Raw genomic sequence first — 12408 nt, 5'->3', positions numbered from 1 at the left:
CTTTTAGGAGTTTTATGGTTTCAGGTCCTACACTTAGGTCTTTAATCCATTTTAAGTTTGTTTTTGTGTATGGTATAAGAAAGTGGTCCACTTTCATTCTTTTGCATATAGCTGTCTAGTTTTTATAACACCATTGTTGAAGAGACTGTTGTTTCCCCATTGCATTTTCTTACCTCTTTTGTTGTAGATTAATTGATCACATATATGTAAATTTATTTCTGGACTTTGTATTCATTTCCATTAACCTATGTGTCTATTTTTAGGCCAAAACCATACTGTTTTGATTACTTTAGCTTTGTAGTGTAGTTTGAAATCAGGGAGTGTGATACCTCCAACTTTGTTCTTCTTTCTCAAGATTGCTTTGGCTATTCAGGGTCTTTGTGGTTCCAATCAGGAACATTTGTGGGACTATTTGTTCTAGTTCTGTAAAAAATGCTTTTTTTTTTTTTTTTTTTTTTTTGGTAGGAATTGCGTTGAAACTGTAGATTGCTTTGGATAATTTGGACATTTTAACAATATTAATTTTTCCAATCCATTAGTAGGGTATATATTTCCATTTGTGTCATCTTCAATTTCTTTCATCAACATCTTATAGTTTTCATAATATAGGTCTTTCATTTCCTTGGTTAAATTCCTATGTATTTGACTTTTTGAAGCAGTTGTAAATGAGATTTTCTTAATTTCTTTTTTTGCTAATTCATTATTAATGTATAGGAATGCAACAGATTGTTGTATATTGGTTTTATATCCTATAACTACTGAATTCATTCATTTATTAGTTCTGGTAGTTTTTGGTGGAGTCTTTAGGGTTTTCTACATATAGTATCATGTCATCTTTAAATAGTGATAGTTTTATGTCTTCCTTACTAATTTGAGTGACTTTAATTTCTTTTTCCTGTCTGATTTCTGTGGCCAGGGCTTCCAATGCAGTGTTGAATAAAAGTGGCAAAAATGAGCATCTTTGTCTTGTTCTTGATCTCAGAGGGGAAGCTTTCAGTCTTTCACCGTTGAGAATGATGTTAGCAATGGATTTGTCATCTATGGCCTTCATTATGTTAAGATATGTAAAGAAATTCCCTTTATACCACTTTGTTGAGAGTTTTTGTCATAAATGGATGTTAAATTTTGTTCAGTGCTTTTTCTGCATCTATTGAGATGATTATATGATTTTTATCCTTAATTTTATTAATGTGGTATAATATGTTGATTGATTTGCAGATATTGAGCCATTCTTGTATCACTGGAATAAATTCCACTTGATTGTGATGTGTAATTCTTTTAATTTTTAAAAAAATTTATTAATGAAGCTTAGTTGACATATAATGTTATATTAGTTTCATGTGTACAACATAGTGATTTGACAAATTTATACAATACTCACTGCTCACCATGACAAGTGTAGCAGTGTCACCATACATTATTATAATAGTATGGACTATAATTCCCTATGCTGGACTTCTCATCTCCATGACTTACTTATTTTTTAACTGGAAGTTTGTACCTCTTAGTCTTGTTCATCTATTTCTCCCATCTCCCCAGCCACCTCCCCCCTGTCAACCACCAATTTGTTCTTTGTATTTAAGAGTTTGGTTTTTGTTTGTTCATTTGTTGTTGTTTTTTGTTTTTAGATTCCACATATATGTGAAATCATACGCATTTGTCTTACTTTGTCTGACATTTCATTTAGCATAATGCCTTCTAGGTCCATTCATGTTGTCACAAATTGCAGGATTTAATTCCTTTTTTATGGCTGAGTAATACCTTTAATGTGTTGTCAAATTTGGTTTGCTAATATTGTGTTGATAAATTTTATACTTATGTCCATGAGGGATATTGGCCTGTAATTTTCTTTTCTTCTCTTTCTTTTTTCTTTTCTTTCTTTATTTTTTTGGTAGTGTCTTTTTTTTAAGTTTTTAAAAATGTATTTATCACAAGAGACAGACACAGAGAGAGAGGCAGAGACACAGGCAGAGAGAGAAGCAGGCTCCATGCAGGGAGCCCGACGTGGGACTCGATCCCAGGACTCCAGGATCATGCCCTGGGCCGAAGGCAAGTGCTCAACCACTGAGCCACCCAGGGATCCGTTTTGTGGTGTCTTTATCTGGTTTTGGTATCAGAGTAATGCTGGCTTCCTAGAATGAATTTGGTAGCATTCCTTCTTAAGATTGTTTGGAATAGTTTCAGAAGGATAGGTATTAACTCTTCTTTAAATGTTTAATTGAATTCCCCTGTGCAACCATCTGGTCCTGGACTTGTTTTTGTTAGGGTTTTTTTGATGACCAATATAATTTCATAACTAGTAGTCATTCTGTTTAAGTTTTCTATTTTCTTCCTGATTCAGTCTTGGAAAATTGTATATTTCTAGGAATTTAATCATTTCTTCTAGTTTGTCCAATTTGTTGGCATGTAATTGTACTAGTTTTTTTTATAATCCTTTTTGTTTTGTTTTTTAAAGATTTATTTATTTATTTGTGATAGACATAGAGAGAGAGAGAGAGAGAGAGAGAGAGGCAGAGACACAGGCAGAGGGAGAAGCAGGCTCCACTCCTGGAGCCTGACGCGGGACTCGATCCCGGGACTCCAGGATCGCGCCCTGGGCCAAAGGCAGGTGCTAAACCGCTGAGCCACCCAAGGATCCCTTATAATCCTTTGTATTTCCAGGGTGTTGATTGTAACTTCTCCTCTTTCATTTCTGATTTTATTTATTTGGGCCCTCTCTTTTTCTGGATGAGTCTAGTTGAACTTTTATCAGTTTTGTCTTTTCAAAGAACTAGCTCTTAGTTTCATTGTTATTTTCTATTTTTTCTGTTCTCTGTTTCATTTATTGATGCTGAGAGGGCACTGATGGGTGGGGCTGGTCCTTGGTGTGGCTAGCTGCAAAGCCCAGCTCAGACTATTGTAGGTGCACTGGTGGGCGTGGCTACCCCTGTCCAGGAGTGAGTTGCTTTGGTAGGGTAGATGTCCACCGGGTGTGACAAGGTGGAAATGTCTTGGGAGGGGAGCACTGGTCCTGGCTGAGGCTATCCATTAGGTGTGGTAGGGTGGGAGTCACTTTGGAGTTGGTGAATTGGGCAGGACACGTCCACAGGGGGACACTTGGGGAGAGTGAATGGTGGTAGCAAAGGTAGATGGGGAATATGAAAAATGTCACCCATCAGTACCAGGCCAGTTAGGTAGAAGAAGAATAAGGATTGGTGCCTGGGAGCACTTCCATCCCAAGAGGAAGTTCTTACAACTTTCTGCTCTGTTGGCGAATGCCGTAAAACTAGTCAGTAAATCTTCACACATGGCCCAGGAGCTTTTCAAACTCCTGCCTCTGTGCTGGGTCTCAGAGTGAGTGCGTTTGTGCATGGTCCCTTTGAGAGTGGAGTCTCAGCTCTCTTGGAATTAAGCCCTGCTGATTTTCAAAGCCATATGTTATGGAGGCTCATCTCTGTGCAGGGGCCCAGAGCTGGGGTGCTTAATGTGAGGCTTGAACTCCTTGCTCCTCAGGGAGGACCTCCACATTTGTGACATTTCTCCCATCTGTGGCTCATTGCATCAGGGGTGTATGTCCTGGCTAGACGACACCTTTATCCCTCCTACCTGTCTCAATGTGTCCTTTTCTTTTTCTTTATATCTTTAGGTGTGGAAGAGCTGTTATGCTAGTCTGTAGGTTGTTCTCAGAGAGAGTTGTCCTATATGTAGTTGAAGTTTTGGTGGGAGGTGCTAAGTTCAGAATCTTCCTGCTCTGCCATCTTGATCTCTCCTCTACACAGATATGTTTTTATAGGACTCATTCAAACTTTGAACATTTTTTTAAACTTGAAGTTTTTGATATGTGTATTCCTATATAGGCCAAACAAATTTCTTTGGAAATATAAGCCGTAATATGAAACAGAGTAAGTAAACTCTTAGATAAAACATTTTGAAGATTATTTATATAGTTGTCTAGCATTTTTTGACTATCCGCAAACACATTTTAAGTAGATAAATGATAAAATCTAGCATATAAATAATGCAATAGATAGTATTTCAAGCCCACTACAATTTGCTAATTGATGAGCTGAACTGAAAATTCAGCTAATGATTTGTTTAAAAACAATTTAGAGAACTCTTAATCACCATAGCCAGTTGTAGTCTGGGTCTCTCTGGGTACTGAAATCTCAAGATCATCATGGGTCCCTTTAAAGTTTTGAGGGATTAGCATATTATGTGCTTAGTGCTTTCTGAGTGGGTCACACTGACTGTCCTGAACTGGCCCACCTACCTTTCAAAGGCCCTTCGATGTTGGTCCTGGTGTTTGAACAAACTGCTGTTTGGAGTTTATCTATGCTCCACTTAGGCACCAAGACAGGCAATTACAGGACATATTCAAAGTCCAGCCCACACCCAATTTCAGCTGTCTTAATTATCCACTAATTCTCTGTTTTAGTTGGAAACTTCTTAGCTCTGTTGGAAAACAGATTAACTCAAAGCAAAACTTGAACTATTATTACGTTAAGTAGCCTAATGTCACTTTTGAGCAACTACAGTCCACACCTGTAAACAGATGTGTCCTATCCTGAGAGGTGACTAGTTGGCTAATGGAAGAAAGGGCTTTGGGTATTTTTCTCAGGAAGAGAAGAGCACAGTTCTGGAAGAGTTAGTCATAGGAAATTATCCAGTGCTACTCTGACCCTGAGAACCCTTGCTCATTAGTTGCTGTTGTCCAAGTTTGGGACTGTTTGAAATCATGGCTGACATCTGCAAACCCAAATTTTTTGAAAAAGGAAACTGTTACTTAGGAAGTCCAGTGGTTCATCCCATAGTGGCAGATTTTTTTCTGTAATCCATGTTCCCCCTTTAAGTGTAATTTCTGAGAACGCAAGTTTATTGCTAACTAGTACTAATTACTTTTAAAAAATCCTGAAGGTTCCAAAAAGTTTCTTCCTCTAATTATTTCATCTGTTTTCACAGCTGCCATTTTACTCTTAAGATTAAGCAATATTTCATACAAACCCCACTTACTTTTATACTTATGATGTCATTATGTTTAAGATTTAAGTGGATTATAAAATACCACAAATAGCTACTCGGTAACTAAGGAGCAAGGTCATCTTAGTTAAGAAAGATGGCAAGAAGATGTGTGCAGTGTAGTATCAACCAAGAAATAGGCTGAGGAGTCAGACAGATGGATTTCAAAGTATCAGCTACACTGCTAAGGTCAGGCTTGGACAGAGTGTCTTAGACATGTGGTCCTAATGGACTTGTTGCTAAGTCACTCCGGATTAGATTTGTCCATACTGCCACTGGCATAGCCAGACAACCTCTGGACTTCTACTGGGACACTTACTTCGCAGAGAGCAGATGAGGAAGCCTGTGCCATTTGTGCTGTTTCCTATGTGCAGCCCAACTCCAAGATACAATGTCAATGGTCCCCTGCACTTGTGCAACCTGGGAGCCCTCCTGTAATAAGCTGGGATTTGCTGATTTGCACCAGTAAGTTCAGAAAGAGAAGGAAAGAGAGTGAACCCCTAATGCATTCTCACAACTAATGAGATCCATGGACTAGTGGATTCTTCAAGAGTCAAGTAACCTACTCTTGCTTGGGATGGTGGGAGGCCCTGGAGTGTTACCCTGGTAGAAGTCCCTCCAAAGTAACATGAAGATGTTCTCCTACACACATACACATACACACACACATCAGGGAGGCAATGTATGAAAGAAAGAAAATAAAAGACAAAAGATAAAAAATTCAGGATCCAAATTATTTAGGTAGATTATATGGATTATAATAATAATACATTTTGCTAGATTTATTTTTCGTCCTTCCTTCCTTCTTCCTTCTATCTTCATTTATTTAGCCATTTATTTAACAAATTTGAAGGACATAATTCCTATTACAAAGCTAAATTTTAGAAGTAGAGTATAAGTTCTCTTAAAAATTGCTCCCTTTGTAGGCAAAGGTTGGCTAACTCACTGACAGAAAGGACCAGTGGTATAGTATAAAGATCACTGATTTAAAAGGTCAGTTCTCATCAAAATCTCTGCCACTCTGTGCACTCCAGTCCTCCGTGTCTTCATCTAAAAATGAGAAATAATCGGGGCACCTGCATGGCTTAGTCGTTTAAGTGTCTGTCTTTGGCTCAGGTCATGATCCTAGGGTCCCTGGGATTGAGACCCGTGTTGGGCTGCTCAGTAGGGAGCCTGCTTCTCCCTCTCCTCTTTGCTCATGCTCTCTTGTTATCTGTCTCTCTCAAATAAATAAATAAAATCTTAAAATTTTTTTAAAATAAAATTGAGAAATAATTGGAAGAAAGAATCTCAATTGTTACCCCAGTTCTATAATTCTGTGATTATTATTCACTTATTCTCACCAAGCTTCATCATAGTTTAAGTAAAATAAATGAATTGAATCAATCTGTATAATAAAACCTTACAGCTACCTTATCTCTCTTACAGAGTTGCTGAATGTGTCCCTTAATTAATACAGATAAAAATGTTGTGTTGAGCCATAGCTCAAGTACATGTAACTGGAAGGTAGACCAACAACTTCTTAAAAAAATTTGGACAAAACAAAAATTATTTTGGCCATATATCATAGGCAGCAGAAGTAGGCACAGAAACCAGACTTCAAAATCTTTCATGAAAAAGATCATGGTTGAAAACAGTATGAAGAAATAATATCCCACTTAACCTTATTATAAAGTCAGAATTTAGGGCAGCCTGCGTGGCTCAGCAGTTTAACACTGCCTTCAGCCCAGGGCGTGATCCTGGAGACCGGGGATCGAGTCCCACGTCAGGCTCCCTGCATGGAGCCTGCTTCTCCCTCTGCCTGTGTCTCTGTCTCTGTCTCTCTCTCTGTCTGTCTCTCTCATGAATGAATAAATAAAAAATCTTAAAAAAAAATAAAGTCAGAATTTATCTGTACCAATAAGTACTACATAAATTTATTAATCAGGATGCATACAAATACCAAATACATTCTAAAATTTCCATTACACCCAGCATAGTACTTCCCTTGTTTGCAGTGAGCTCAGCTTTTGGGATAGCATATTCAGCAAATGTGTATTGGGCACCTATGATGTCCCACACATGGAGGAGATGACAGGAAGAGAACAGAGACTTTCTGCTGTCTGGGAGTTCATGCTGCATTCCAGTGGGATTGAAGAGAACAACACTCAAATAAGTATATAAGCAAGAGCATATCAGAGAATGAAAGCAGTTACAAAGAAAATAAAATGGGGTTATGTGATTTTAAGTAATTTGAAAGGGGAGGGGCTACTTTAGGTAGATAGTCAAGGAAATTTTTAAACCAGTGCTTCTTAAACTCTACCATGCAAATGAACCACACGGGATCTTGTTAAAACGCAGATTCTGATGCAGTATGTGTAGGCGGGGCATGGGATTCTGCATTTCCAACAAGACCCCATGTGACACCCGTGGGTCCTGGACCACACTTTGAAAGGCAGGGATCTTACATATTTTTCCCCCATGGCATTCCCGTACTTAAATCCTTTCAGGAAATTCTCATTGTGTACAGAGTAAAGTTCAGTCAGAGCATGTAAGTCCTTGCTCAAAAGTCTCCAGGGGCTCCCCATCTTCCTCAGAGCAAATTCCAAAGGATGTAAGTGGTTTACAAGCCTCCTCAAGACCTTCTCCACTCTGAAACTATCTGATCTCATCTCCCATTACTTCCCTTTCCCACTGCAGCTCTAGCTGCCCTGGTTTTACTGATGTTCCTGGAGTATGCCAAGCATGATCTTGCCATGAGGCCTTTGCAAGGCTAATCCCTGTGCTTTGAACACTCTTCCTCCAGAGAGCCACTCTTTAACTCAACTCTGTGCACAAATTACCTTCTCAAGGTGGCCTATCCGATGATGTGAGGCCTATTCTCCTCTTTAAAGTTGCAACCTACTCCCTATACCTCATTCCTGGTCTTCCTTATGCCCTCTTCTTTTGCTTTTGCCATAACACTTAGCACCTTCTAACAGATGACAAAATTAATGTGTATATTATATGTATTGCTTATTTGTATTCTCCTGTGAGAGCTTTATTTTATAGTCAAATGAATCTCAAGTGCCTAACACATTGTGTGCCTGTGTGTGTGTGTGTAAAACGAACAGAATTGCGTGCTTACATGGCTTGACTCTGGCCTTTCTCTCCAGACTATCTTTAACTGCTTCCTTCCCCATACTTAGTGGTCCAGCAGCCCTAAACTTCTAACAGTTGCATGAATACATCTTGGTTTGTTTTCTCTTCATGCTACACATTGCCCCTTCCAGGTCTCTCTTTTACTTGTCATTTAACCCTTCAATGTTCAGATCAAGATGCATTTACTTGTTTCCATTCTCAGGGCATTCTTGATAGTGTCTTGCTTTGTTACACCATTCTACTTGTATATATCTCTATTGTTGCACATTCCCTCCTTCATTTCAAGAGTTTATATATTGAACCAGCCAAGGTCTGCACAGGAAACAGAAGGTACACTCAGAAGAAATCATAAAAATAATTTTATGAAGGGGCCATTTGCAGAAGTGGGCAGAGGTAAGGAAATGGATCATTGGGTATAGGAGCTCAGTGAGTGTCAGGACCTGAGAGGAGGGAGTTGGAATAGTAGAGGAACAGCCAGAGTGGCCATGTCAAAACAATGCCTCCCATTTGCTGAACTCAACCAGAAGCCACAGAGCTCCAGGGTGCCTGAAAGATGTAGTTCATAGAGATTGAATTCTAAGGGGCACAGAGAAACATAGAGAATGGATTTGGGGGAGAGGGTGGCAAGCAAAGGCCAAACAGCACACGTGTTCATCTCCCCATTAGGTGAATGATTTCTGAGGGCAGGACCATTTCTCGTTCATTGTTGTATGACAATGAACCTAGCACAGGGCCTGCTTCAGAGTGATCATTCAATAAGTTTTTGTGGAAGGAAGCTATAACATTAGGGCATATACTACATTTAGTTGAATATTTGTAGGAAGGTAGGCAGGAAGATGGTCAAATCTTCTTGACCATCTAGATTCAGGCAAACCAAGTAAATTTTTGAGACAAGGAGTAATCCAGATACTCTGATGATACACAGGAGGTCATTGGGTAGGGTGACCAACTGTCCTGGTTTGCTTGGGATTGTCCTGGTTTGAGCACTGAAAGCCTTCAGCTTGAGGAACCCTCAATACCATGTCAACTGGGATACTTGGTCACCCTACAATTAGGGTCAGTTGAAAAATACAGATTCTGATTCCTCATGATAGGGCTTCATTAAGAAGTATTATTCAAAGGTGACTCAAGCTATTATGGCTTTTTGACAGTTATTTTGAGTTTTGTAAAACTTAGAATCTTCTCTGGCATGTGATAACTTCACTAATGAACCAGTCAAGAGGTCCTAAGAAAAACCCTACACTGCCTGTATTCTCCTAACCTCAAACCTTGCAAAACTGATCTAATCAGTATCTCAGGTGTAAAATTATGTACTCTAGCATATTTGTAGAAATAACAAGACTTTATTTCCACAGGTTTCTGGGTGTATTTCCAAACACTTTGCCAGCCTTCTCCTCTGTAAACTGCAAGCGCCTTGTTCTAGCAGTCAACAGAAAGAATATGCACACACAACTATTGTACCAGTGGCCATTTCTGATCTTTGTATCTGCTAAATGAGGAAATGGTTGAGAACAGTTTAAGACTTTTTGCAGCAAGTCTAACTTGCTCAACTTTTGGCCGAACTATAGAAACTCGATATGCTGTAAAACTGCCTGGTTCTTGAACCAGATAAACTCCTTTTATTAGTGAGAAACATCATATAGGTACTGATTTATGTATCCTTTATGTAAGTACAGGAAATATTTAGCCAAAATATAGTATTTTTAATTTATGAGAGATTTTAGAAATAAACTGGCAAGTGGATTGCTTTGAATTTTGGTGGGAAAGGCGAATGCTTCTGAAGCAAATTAAAAAAAAAAAAAAGACCCAAGTGCTGAGTACAGTAACAGCATGCAGGTGATAATAATAAGCCAAACAACAGTATGCTAAGAGGAATAAATAAACCAGTCACCAAAATTAAGATTTGCTTATGTGGTGTGATATTAAGGGAAATAGTTTGATTAATACTTAGATTTAAATCGTTATTAATTTTTATGATTATGGCAGTCACTGACATTTTTGGTGATAAAAATAAATAATTTAAATAATTGAAAAGCCAACTTTTTTCAAAGTTTTAAAAAATTTACTTAAGCATCTTAATGTCACCATCACCTGAGAAAACAAATGAGAGTTACCTTTACTGGGTACACTGTGCCAGCCACCCTGTTAGACATTTTACATAAAATCTCATCTAATCTTTTCAACCCTATGATATGAGTATTACCAACCCCATTTTATAAATAATACAAGGATCACAGAAGGTAAGTAATTTTTGCCCAGTGTCACAAAAATCTCTTTGTTCTTTCCACTGCATCATGTAATTACCTTAGAAACAAAACCAAAATCACTTAAAGACATGTAAAAATACCGTTCTGGTAACGACATTATTTTGCTTCTCTCTGTGTAATTTCATTGCATTTTGCTAATTAAAAGTGAAGTTAAATAAGAAACTTGATATAGCACTATAAGATCTATAATGATGCTTTTTGTGTACTGTAGAGGTATTTGGACCTTTAGTGCTTGTTGAATGGTAGGTACTTGGTAATTCTACTCATTTTGTTAATTTGCTCATATATTTCAATTTCTGAAATAGTTGCCAAAAGTTGTTAAAAGGGAACAATGGGCATATTTTTAAAGTTTAATAAATCAAAACAACATGGGCACATGCTAAAGATTAATTTGGGATCATTTACATAAATGGCATTCTGGTGGGGGAGGGAGGTGTTTTTTTTTTAAGTGCAGAAAAAGGAATGCAACCTATTTCTTGAAAGGGCATATGAGTGGATCTCATATTCTCACACATGGCTTTGTTTTCAAATTCTTGAAAGTGCAGAAATTCTTTTAATTTAAAGGTGAGCCCATGGAAAATCTGGAACAGCTGTAGAAAACCATAGAGGAACGCAGTGCCATGGCCACTTTCTTAGCTCGCGACACCACCCCAGGGAGATCTGACCCTCCACTCACCACTGTTCTAAATTATCAAAGAGAGGCACCTCTGTCCCCATTGCTACGAAGGAGATGCTTCCATGGAATTCATTGTCTCATTAACTGATCCTGCTAAAGGTTAGTGAGCACAGAGATATACTTGACAACCCCTTGGACACAAGAGGGACGCCAGGCTGTCCAAGGAAGAAGGCTCAGGAAGAGTCTACATTCAGCTGATTAGACAGTAAGATTTGGAAAACAGCCATATCTCAAAATGCTATCTGAGGGACCTGGCCAAACATACCACCATGACTTTCTTCAAGGTCACGCAAAGTTTAAGTGATTTTTACAATCCCACATTCCAATGTGTCCTTCTCCATCGATGTATTTCCCATGGTAGTTCATCATTCTATATTTATGGCGTTTTTATTAGGTAACAGCATCTCATCTCTCTGAGTAATTGTGCTGCTGCATATTTTTGGAAACTTCCACCAGTCATAGTCTGGGACTGAGGGGTTTCATAAGTGTTGGGGGTGGTTTGAAAATCTTATTCTCGAATGAGACAGGTAAAAAATGGTCTTATTAGGATTTCTGTTTTCAATGTCCAAAGAAAAGTCCCTGGGAGAGAAAAACAATACAGAGCACTGGTAAGATCTGTACATTGGAAGTAGGGTAAGCTAGAGTAATCAGCTTAATCTAGCCATAAATAGTGTATGCAGCTCTTTGTTTCATTATCATCAGTTAACCGAGGCCCATCAGGAACATGGATTGGAATCAGGGGGCTCTTCTAGAGTTTCCACCAATGCTGATTTCCACAAGCTGCCCTGAGAATGCCATGAACTGCCCAAGCATTCATACACATACATCCTGTCACAGTGATTCATTTCCTGCCTGTTTCCCCCACCACCACCCAACAATGGTTTTGTAGGGATAGGCTATCTCCCTGCACTGACCCTCCTGGCGGTTTTGATAAAGACAAGAAATAGATTGGTATAGCCCAGGAGGTCACCTGAGCTTTGCTGACAGCCTCTGAAAAGGCCACCAGCATTTCCACATTCCTTGGTAAGGACAGGGAGTGGCTTTGTTCTGCCTTCCAAGAGGCTGGACATCCACTGAGTTTGTCCTGCCTCATCTGAGAGGGGCTTCTCTGGTTCTCCAGGGAAGTGGGCAGAAGCAGCCAGAAGGGGACCATCTCATGTCCTAAAGGATATCATCCCTCACCTGTCACTCATATGTGCTCAAGTGCTGCCCTCTGGAGGCATCCATACCACTGGCTCAGAGTCAGATCTGTTAGTCCAGAGGTCATCTCCACCTGGAGCGGGGAAACCCAATAGGCTTGTAGGTCTTCGGAGAAGCAGGTGTTGCCAGGTCTGAAAGGAGCAGAGGTCA

The sequence above is a fragment of the Canis lupus genome, chromosome 7 (genome assembly GCF_011100685.1).
Source record: "Canis lupus familiaris isolate Mischka breed German Shepherd chromosome 7, alternate assembly UU_Cfam_GSD_1.0, whole genome shotgun sequence".
Classification (NCBI taxonomy): domain Eukaryota; kingdom Metazoa; phylum Chordata; class Mammalia; order Carnivora; family Canidae; genus Canis; species Canis lupus.
The sequence above is the reverse complement of the archived record's forward strand: the minus strand, read 5'-3'. Positions refer to the sequence as shown.